At 37.9% G+C, this 10,379-nt stretch overlaps 1 pseudogene; it reads left to right on the plus strand.

Moving 5' to 3' along the window:
- LOC132641134 (protein DETOXIFICATION 29-like) overlaps nucleotides 1-7,148 on the plus strand; it is a 28,796-nt pseudogene extending 21,648 nt beyond the window's left edge.
- The last annotated feature ends 3,231 nt before the right edge of the window (nucleotides 7,149-10,379 follow it).

Consider the following 10,379-nt stretch of genomic DNA (forward strand, 5'->3'; position numbering starts at 1 on the left):
TTTTTATAGAAAGATTTGACGGTAAAAGAAAAAGCTCTTGCCTAGACTCTCGACCTCTAAAACGATTACTTGTCGTAAGACTCGACCTCTAAAACGATTACTTGTCTTTTTCACTATATTTCATTTCTTACTTTTTCACTATATTTCATTTCTTACTTTTTGTCTCCTTCACTCTCTTACTTTTAAGTCCATTATCTCTTTCTTTTTTTCCCTTTGATTTCTCAAACATCTTTTAAAACATCATTTCTCATTAAATTTAGCAACATGTAATCGAAATTGATTCTATTTTTAATAACATGCATATGCATTGAACCAACCATTATCGTAATCCCTCCGTTTACTTTTACTGGTTCATTACATTAAAAATACATTTTTACTTTTATTAGCCACTTTAGCATATTAAGAAGAAAAAAAAAATCATATTGTACCCTTAGCATTATTCCCCAAATTATTTCTCGTCCTAAGACTAAATATCAATTAATATGGGTATTGTGTAAATTGTAAAATACTCATATCAATTTTTTTTTTAAAGGATAGGATGTGCAAAGTCCAAATTGAACGGAGGAAGTTATTTGTAAATGATTCTCGGAGACCAGAGAGATGCAATTTTTTAACTTCTGTTTGTGATTTCTTACTTGAGATGGGGTTTTTTGTGGGCCGGGCGGATCTACTCCAAAGCTTTTGAAATCCTTGCTAAAAGGCCCAAAATATTTGGGACCCCAAATATCACTCATTTGGTATACTAGTTGATAGACTATGAAATAGTCAATGTAAATATTAGCATAATCTTTTCATAATTAGCAAATGTATATTAGGCGTGATCTCTTCCTTATGTATAGCTAATTAGGTCCTATAATTTAGCCTAGTATTATGCTGACAGTTAGATACCTACTTTGTATATATTGACTATCATACATCAATACAGATGTCAGATTGATTTCCTACATGGTATCAGATTAGGTTTCCTTCCTCACCTCCTAAACCTAGCCGTCACCTTCTTCTTCCTAAACCTAGCAGTCGCCTTCTTCCTCCCTCACTTCTCTTCAATGGCTGACAAAATTTTCCATTCTGCTTTGACTGTCACGAATGTGAAATCCTTAATACCAATCACCCTTGACATGGAAACCGACCATTATCACGAATGGGCGACACTTTTCAAGGTTCTAGCCTGCGTCCACTCCGTACTTGGGCACATCATACCACCAACTGACACCACCGAACTCACCGCGTACAACGCAGCGAAGGCGGACGATCTTCCGCTCTGGAAACGGCTCGATGCGGTGGTTCTCCAATGGATATATGCCACCGTATCCCATGATATTCTTACCTCTATTCTCGTGGCGGATGATGTTGCGGAGAAGGCTTGGAACCGAGTTGCTCAAATTTTCCAAGATAACAAGAACTCAAGGGCAGCGTACCTTGAAACAGAATTCACCACCACAAAAATGGCCGACTTCGGATCGGTTATGGCTTATTATAATAAGCTGAAGTCCCTTGCCGATCAGCTTGCCAACGTGGGGTCGCCGATGAACGACCAACGTCTGGTTTTGCCCCTCCTTGCGGGCTTGCCGGAGACATATGCACACTTTGTCACAACCATCCAGCAAAAGGACGTGCTGCCCTCTTTCTCTGAAGTGTGTTCCAGACTCAAGCTCGAAGACGCTGCTGCCAAGGAACGAGCCCGCAATTCTGGTCCCGCGACTCTCATTGCCGATAATGATACTCCCCCGCCGCCATCTGGAGGCAGCAATAATTCAACCAACTGTAATTATCACAATCGTGATAATAATCATGGCAGGAATTATAACAAGAATAAAGGCAAGGGAAATAACAACACCAACAACCGCGGGAAATCTGGCCGCGGCAGTGGCGGATAGACCAGCCACCACCAGTCGCTGACGGCCCAGCCACCAGCAGAGGGCTACTACTGGCCTTCGTGGCCACCGCAACAGTGGGCACTGCCCCCCTGTCCGTATCCGACAAGGCTATGGCAGAAGCGTCCCTCGACGCCAAGGCCCAATGGAATTCTCGGTGCAGGTCCACGCCCATCTCAGCAGGCCTATCCATGCATGGTCCATCCTATTCTGGGTATACTCCAACAGACGTAGAAGCCGCCATGCACACTTTGTCAATGCATCAACCAGATGATAATTGGTACATGGACACTGGAGCGACTTCCCAAATGACTGCCAACACAGGTACTCTCACGTCTTACTTTAATTTGAGCAAGAATTCTGGAATTGTCGTTGGTAATGGTAGCACTATTCCATTTCGTGGCTATGGTCATACATCCCTAACCCCACCTAATCCCCCATTACATCTCCAAAATGTCTTACATGCTCCAAAACTCATCAAAAACCTTATTTCCGTACGTAAATTCACTAAGGACAATAATGTTTTTGTTGAGTTTGATCCTCTTGGGTTTTCTGTGAAGGTTTTACAGACGGGGAGCCGCCTAATGAGATGTGAGAGCACCGGGGAATTGTATCCTATCACTGCCACAAAACGAACCACTTCACCATCAACCTTCATTGCCGCATCACCTAGCTTATGACATTCTCGACTCGGGCATCCGGGAAATGCTATCCTTAGTTCCCTTCGTAGTAATGCTTTAATTTAATGTAATAAGGCCCGAACTTCTTTTTGTACCTCTTGTCCTTTGGGGAAACACATTAAACTGCCATTTCATGATTCATTGTCATTTACTACTATGCCATTTGATATCGTTCATAGTGATTTATGGACATCTCCTGTTTTGAGTTCTATTGGGCACCGCTATTATGTTTTCTTCCTGATGATTATAGTAATTTTCTTTGGACTTTTCCGATCTCTAACAAGTCCCAAGTTTATTCTATTTTTCTATTTTTTAAGGTATTAATACGAACTCAATTCGAAAGAGACATCACAAACATTCAATGTGATAATGGGCGGGAGTTCGATAATGGGCTTTTTCAATCTTTTTGCACCTCCAATGGTTTGAATTTCAGATTTTCTTGCCCCCATACCTCTTCTCAAAACGGTAAGGCGGAAAGAAAAATTAAATCCATTAACAACATAGTGCGCACTCTTCTTGCCCACTCCTCCATGCCCTCCTCTTTTTGGAATCATGCTCTCCAAATGGCCACATATCTCCTTAATGTACTTCCCACCAAAGTCCTTGGGTATAAATCACCAACGCAAATTCTCTATCAATGAACCCCCTCCTATTCTCATCTCCGGGTTTTTGGGTGTCTATGCTATCCTCTTTTCCCATCTACAACTATTAATAAGTTGCAAGCAAGGTCCATCCCGTGTGTATTTTTGGGATATCCGTTGAACCATAGGGGATATAAATGTTATGATTTATCAAGCAACAAAATCATAATATCAAGGCATGTCATCTTTGAGGAAACTCAATTTCCTTTCTCAAACTTACACAAACCAACCCCAACTTCTTATGATTGTTTGGACCATGGGATTTCTCCATACACTTTGCACTTTCTGTCACGGCCCAATCCACCCGTTCAGCCCACGTCCCACCCGACAGCATCCCCAAACCAGCCGTCCAGTAGCACGCCAGCTACGGACCCGTCACCCCTGGCCCATTCCCCTACGGTCCAGTCTGACCCTTTGTCCATACCAAGTCCAGCGTCCCTTCCCCCCAATACTGGCCCACTGCCATCCGGCCTAATCCCTGCACCTGTTACCACTGCCCAGCAGCCCACCCGCATGGTCATTAGAAGATAACATGGGATTTATAAGCCCAAACGGCCGTTCAATTTAAACACTTCCACCACTACTTCCATTGCGCCCATCCCGCGAAATCCGGTGAGTGCTTTAAATGACCCCAATTGGAAAGCTGCCATGATTGATGAATATGATGCTCTAATTAAAAATAAGACGTGGGAGTTGGTACCCCGTCCCATTGATGTGAATCTTATTCGTTCTATGTGGATTTTTCGTCATAAAAAAAATCTGATGGTTCTTTTAAGAGGCACAAAGCCCGTCTTGTAGGTGATGGAAGGTCTCAACAGTTTGGAGTCGACTGCGATGAGACATTCAGTCCGGTTGTCAAACCGGCTACTATTCGTGCTGTATTGAGCATTGCACTTGCACACTCTTGGCCCATTCATCAGTTAGATGTCAAGAATGCTTTTCTACACGGTAATCTTAATGAGACTGTTTATATGCATCAGCCTGTTGGATTTAAGGATCCAAAACATCCTTATCATGTCTGTCTCTTGAAGAAATCGTTATATGGGCTTAAGCAAGCTCCCCGTGCATGGTACCAACATTTTGCAGACTATGTCTCCACTATTGGCTTTTCACATAGTCGATCTGATCACTCTCTCTTTATTTATTGTCAAGGTTCTGACATTGCTTACATTCTGCTATATGTTGATGATATTATTCTCACAGCTTCTTCAGATGTTCTCAGAAAATTCATCATGTCTCTGCTTAGTGCCGAATTTGCTATGAAAGATTTGGGCCCTTTAAGCTACTTTCTGGGTATTGCTGTCACCCGTACTTCCCATGGCATGTTTCTCTCTCAGAAAAATTATGCAGTAGATATCATAGAGCGTGCAGGCATGACTACCTGTAAGCCAAGTCAGACACCGGTCGACACCAAAGCCAAACTTGGCGCCACTGCCGAGCCTTCTTGCGATGATCCTACTCAATATCGTAAGTTGGCCGGCGCGTTGCAGTACCTTACGTTCACAAGGCCAGACATCTCCTATGCAGTTCAACAAGTATGCCTTCACATGCACGATCCAAAAATTGAACATATGAATGCTCTTAAACGCATAGTACGATACATTCCGGGTACTCTTTAGTTTGGTCTCCATCTGTACAAATCCTCCATTGCCTCTCTTGTTTCTTAGATAGATGCAGATTGGGGTGGGTGTCCAGACACTCGCTAATCCACATCCGGTTACTGTGTTTTCCTTAGCGATAATCTACTCTCATGGTCATCCAAACGGCAACCTACTATGTCTAAGTCGAGTGCCGAAGCCGAATACCGTGGTGTGGCTAATGTCGTTTCTGAGTCTTGTTGGCTTCGAAACCTTATTTTGGAGCTCCGTTGTCCCATCCGGACGGCTACATTGGTTTATTGTGATAACGTTAGTGCCATATACCTATCAGGTAACCAGTCCAGCACCAACGCACTAAACATATTAAGATGGACATACATTTCGTACGTGAAAAAGTTGCCCGTGGAGAAGTTCGTGTTCTTCACGTCCCGTCCCGTTACCAGATTGCAGATATTTTCACTAACGGTCTTCCGCGCGTACTTTTTGATGATTTCAAGGACAGTCTGAGCGTACGGCAACCTCCCGCTTCGACTGCGGGGGTGTGATAGACTATGAAATAGTCAATGTAAATATTAGCATAATCTTTTCATAATTAGCAAATGTATATTAGGCGTGATCTCTTCCTTATGTATAGCTAATTAGGTCCTATAATTTAGCCTAGTATTATGCTGACAGTTAGATATCTACTTTGTATATATTGACTATCATACATCAATACAGATGACAGATTGATTTCCTACACTAGTTGCTACATTTATAACATCTCTTTAAATAATCACTTACTCATTATTGAAGACGAGCAAATCTTTTCAAACATTTGCTGTCAAAATTGTTCATTAATCAAAAAGTTTAATTTGACTTCAAATAAAAAAAATATATATATGAATTTTATTAAATGAGTCTAAGGTCTCTTTTTAAGGTTTGACTCTAAACCGTTCTATTAAGTCGCCCCTGTTTGGGACTTCCAAATACACAAATTTGGTGATCGCGTAATTATCTTCTAGTTTATGTTTGCCTAAAGAATTATGATTTGTGGAATTGCAGCATGAACATACTAGGATGGACAGTGATGGTAGCTGTGGGATGCAATGCTGCTGTAAGGTGTGTCACGAATCCAAAATGACTATATTAGCACCAAGAAAATTGTTTAGTTCTCTTTTACATCTATCACGAGAAAAAAATGTGCAAAAGTTTTCAGCGTGCGAGTGTCAAATGAACTGGGGGCAGCTCATCCAAGAACGGCCAAATTTTCAGTGGTGGTCGTCGTGTTTTCTTCATTCTCAATCGGTCTTCTCTTACCGGTTTTTCTACTCGTCTTTCGAAGCCAATACCCTAACTTATTCTCAGAGAGTGAATCAGTGAAGCATCTTGTTTATGAGTTGACACCATTACTAGCATTCTGCATAGTGGCTAATAATATTCAGCCAGCTCTATCTGGAGTGGCTATTGGAGCAGGATGGCAAGCTTTGGTTGCTTATGTCTATTCCATTCTGCATAGTGGCTTATACCCTAACTTACTAGGCTATAAGCTCAACATGGGTGTTCAAGTAAGTGCACTATGTCATTTTGTGAAGCTAAGCTACTTGTCTTCTTTTCATTTGATAGTCATTTTATTTAATCAATTATTTACATCTTTTTTTCATGATTTCAGGGTATTTGGTACGGAATGATTAGCGGAACTGTGATTCAAACATTCACCCTCTTTTGCATAGTTTACAAAACCAACTGGAACAAGGAGGTAATTTGAAAAACATTACCCCTTTTAAATCGCTGGCTATTTAATTTGTACTTAGTTTCTTAAAAATTTTGCTGTCATACCAAACAGTGGTATCTAATGGGCTCACTAGTTACTACCATCGGATTTTCGTCAGCTATTTGGGCGTAATACCTAGAGACATATTGCCATATTGAACTTCATTATCTATCCAAGTTTTGTAACACAACGAGTTTTGTACTATGAAAATTGCAGACTTCTATTGCAGCAAAGAGGATACAAATGTGGGGAGGGAAACCAGATGGTAAAACAAATGATGCAGAGAAATAAACTCCGATTTGGAGTCATTGTATCAAGTCCATCCAATTTATGTGAGGAGATTTCGAAAATTTGAGTTGCTTCTGCATTGTTCAATATAACGTTGCTCAGTAGTCAGTAGTGTTGAGCATTGTAAGATAATTTTGCCAAAATTATTCTTAAACACGGAAGCTGGAAAGTAAAGTCCTTATAAAAATTCTAGCTTATATTCGTGTGTCATGAATTGTTAATTGTTCCCTTGATGTGGTATAGTGGTACACTAGCGATGTATCCCGTGCGATGCATGGCCGAACATGTCTATTCACTTTAATTAGCCAGTCTTTAAGGTTTGTATTTGAAAATAACTTTTAAAAATATTCTAATTGTTATTATATATAGAAACATATACAAAATGTATTTTATGTACCATCACTTTAGTTATAATTAAAAAATGGAGTTTAAAAATTAAAAATATATGGTGGAATTAAGTCTTTGAGATAGAAAGAGTCAAACTTTTTTTTCATTGTCATGACAATGAAAGTTGTTCATCGATGTGAAAAAGAACATTAGTAAGAATATGAGGGAAAATTAATATTTTGATTCTAGATTTTTTCTTTTAAATTCTTTAATATCTTATATGTATACAGACAGGTTGATATGCATTTCAATTAACTAACTGTTCAGATTCAAACATAAGAACCATTGTTGTATATATTGAATTTTTTAAAACCAAAACTAATAAAATATTTGTATTAAATTAATTAAAAAATATATTATAATTTTTTATATTAACATTTATAGATAAAAAGAATTGTTACAAAGAAATCAAAATTAGAAAGATATATGTTATATCGTAAATCTCCAAATTTTAATTCCGAAATGAAAATATAAAGTAATACATTTTATAAATGTAAAGAAACAATAACCAGAGAATGCAAAGGAGAGTAAAATAAGCAAAGTATTGACAAAGAAGGAAAACGGGGATAAAAGTCACTCCCTCCCTTCACTTTTTCTTGTCCACGTAAACATATCAAGAAAGAGAAATTTTTCTTCTTCTTATTTACCCTTCACATTAATTACTCATTTTCAAATCATTTTTTGAGGCTATTGAGACTATACACCAATAAATATGAATATTATGATAAAATATATACTTCATTTATTAATTCTTAAAGAACGTGAAAAATCAAAAGTGGACAAGTGAAAGTGCACGGAGGGAATAAATATGTGTAGGAGAATTAAAATTGAAGTGCATACGTGTGTGTATATATGAGAAGAGAATAAATACTTAGTATTATGACAATGTCCAAGTGGGATAAAAAAGTGGTTGGTTAAAGTGTACAATTTATATAACTTTTGGTACAAATTTGCATTGCTGTTGTTCGTCCTCTCTTCACGTTTAAAATATTGACAAAGAAGAAAAATGAGGATAAAAGTCACTCTCTCCTTTTACTTTTACTTGTCCACGTTAACATATTAAGAGAAAGAAATTTTTGTTCTTATTATTAATTTTACCCTTCACATTAATTACTCATTTTCAAATCATTTTCCAAGGCTATTGAAACTTACACCAATAAATATGAATATTATGGTAAAATATATACTCCCTCTGTCCCATATTACCTGTCACTTTCCCATTTGCACGCCACGTAAGAAATCATAAATAAAAGATGTATTTTACTATTGTACTCCTATCTTTCTCCAATAAATATATTCTAATCAAAATTGACTATTTTCAAGAACATTTATTACTAAGGGTAAGATGAGAAAGATTTAATTAATTTTATCTTGGTTTTGTAAATGAACAAGTAATTTGGACATATAATTTTACTAATGTGGCCAACTAATATGGGACAGAGAGGATAAGATGGGAAATATTTAATTAATTTTATCTTGATTTTGTAAATGAACAAGTAATTTAGACATATATTTTTAGTAATGTTGAGTACTTCATTTATAAACATGTTATATCCCGCATTTTGTACATTCGGATAATTCAATATAATTGCGGGAAGTTAAGGCCGAGGTTATAGTTTAATTTTTGTTTGGCACACAAGTTGTCCATGAAAGTTTTTGAAGTGAAAATATTAAGAAAGGCTAGGGGTAAAACGGAAAATTCACAAGGTGGTTCATGAAAATATTAAGGTAAGTTTGGGGTTAAAAGTGAATATTTGGAAGTTGAGAAATCATGAACCAAAGGGGCCATATGGCCATGTGGCACATGTGGGCCACCATCCATGGCTTGGCAAATTTTAATTGATCCAAGCCATGTGTGGGTCATGGTCCACATGGAGGCTTAATATATGAGCTTAAAAGATGACTAAGTCATCATATCCTTCATCTTCTCCCTTAGGAAAGTTGTAGAAACTTGGAGAAAAAGAGGAAGGAGTGTTAGGCCATAGCTTGCAAATTTGAAGTCCAAGAATATTGATCAAAAAAAATATTTCTTTCTAGCAAACCCACTAATTGAAAGGTCCTTGTTAACGTGGAGTTGTTGTTGGGGTCAACGAACCACTCGTTTTCATCATTTACAACCCTAGCTAAGTTGTGAAGTCAAGAAGAAAAGGTAAGGTTTAATCTTCTTTTTATATGTTATGAATGGTTTGTGTATGTTGTAGTATGTGGAAATGGATGAAAATCATGAAACTATGCATGTTGGGGTTTGGCCGTGTATGTGTGTGTGGTGTAGGAATGGTGAGTTAATTTTTATGTAGTATTTTGGTTGTTGTTGTTATGTATTCTATGATGGGAATGAGAATTTGATAATTCAAGTTGATGTTGAAATGGTTACGGGCTGGTTTGGTGGCCAATGTGATTCCAATATCGTTTCTTGTATTTGCGGGGATAACATTGCTAACGTGTGAATTGCTAAGTGTAGTTCATGAATTTGAAAGATAGAAATGTGTTGTTGTTGTTCTTGTTACAATTGGAAGCTTTCGGGTAGACTGAAATAATGGTTAGATTATTTTGGGTATTGTACGGATTGTTTGAAGTATTCTTGAATATGTAAGCAATTATGAATTGAACGTAAATGGAAAGTCGTCAAAGTTTGTAGAAGAAGTTGTTAACGTTGGAATGTGTTTTGAATGGATTGTCGATATTGTTGGAATAACTGTTGGCATTGTTGTTGCTAAGTTGGCCGAGTTAAATTCTCGGATTTGTTGTTGATGATATAGCCGAGTTGAATTCTCGGGGATGTTGCATTTACAGGGGAAATGCTGCCGAAATTTCTGTAGATTAAGTGTTGATTTAGAATTGGACTCTAAGTGTTCATGGCTAATGTTCTGTATATATGAATATTGTTGTAGACCTTGCGGAGCGAAAGACTTAAGTTCGGATTAGCATAGAAAGCGGGCAAGGTATGTAAGGCTTACCTTTCTTTCTTTTGGCATGATCTCTATGAAACGAGCATATGATGTATATGTACAAATTCAAAGAATTTCCTATTGTTAGAGCCACTAGGATGACTAATATTCTTGACTTCCATATTCTGTTTCACATGGTTTTGATATGTATCCATAATGTCCGAAGTTTGTTTGATATGTTTCCGAAGCGGCATTTGAAAGATAAGTGAT

This window comes from Lycium barbarum, chromosome 5, assembly GCF_019175385.1.
Source record: "Lycium barbarum isolate Lr01 chromosome 5, ASM1917538v2, whole genome shotgun sequence".
In the NCBI taxonomy this organism is placed as follows: domain Eukaryota; kingdom Viridiplantae; phylum Streptophyta; class Magnoliopsida; order Solanales; family Solanaceae; genus Lycium; species Lycium barbarum.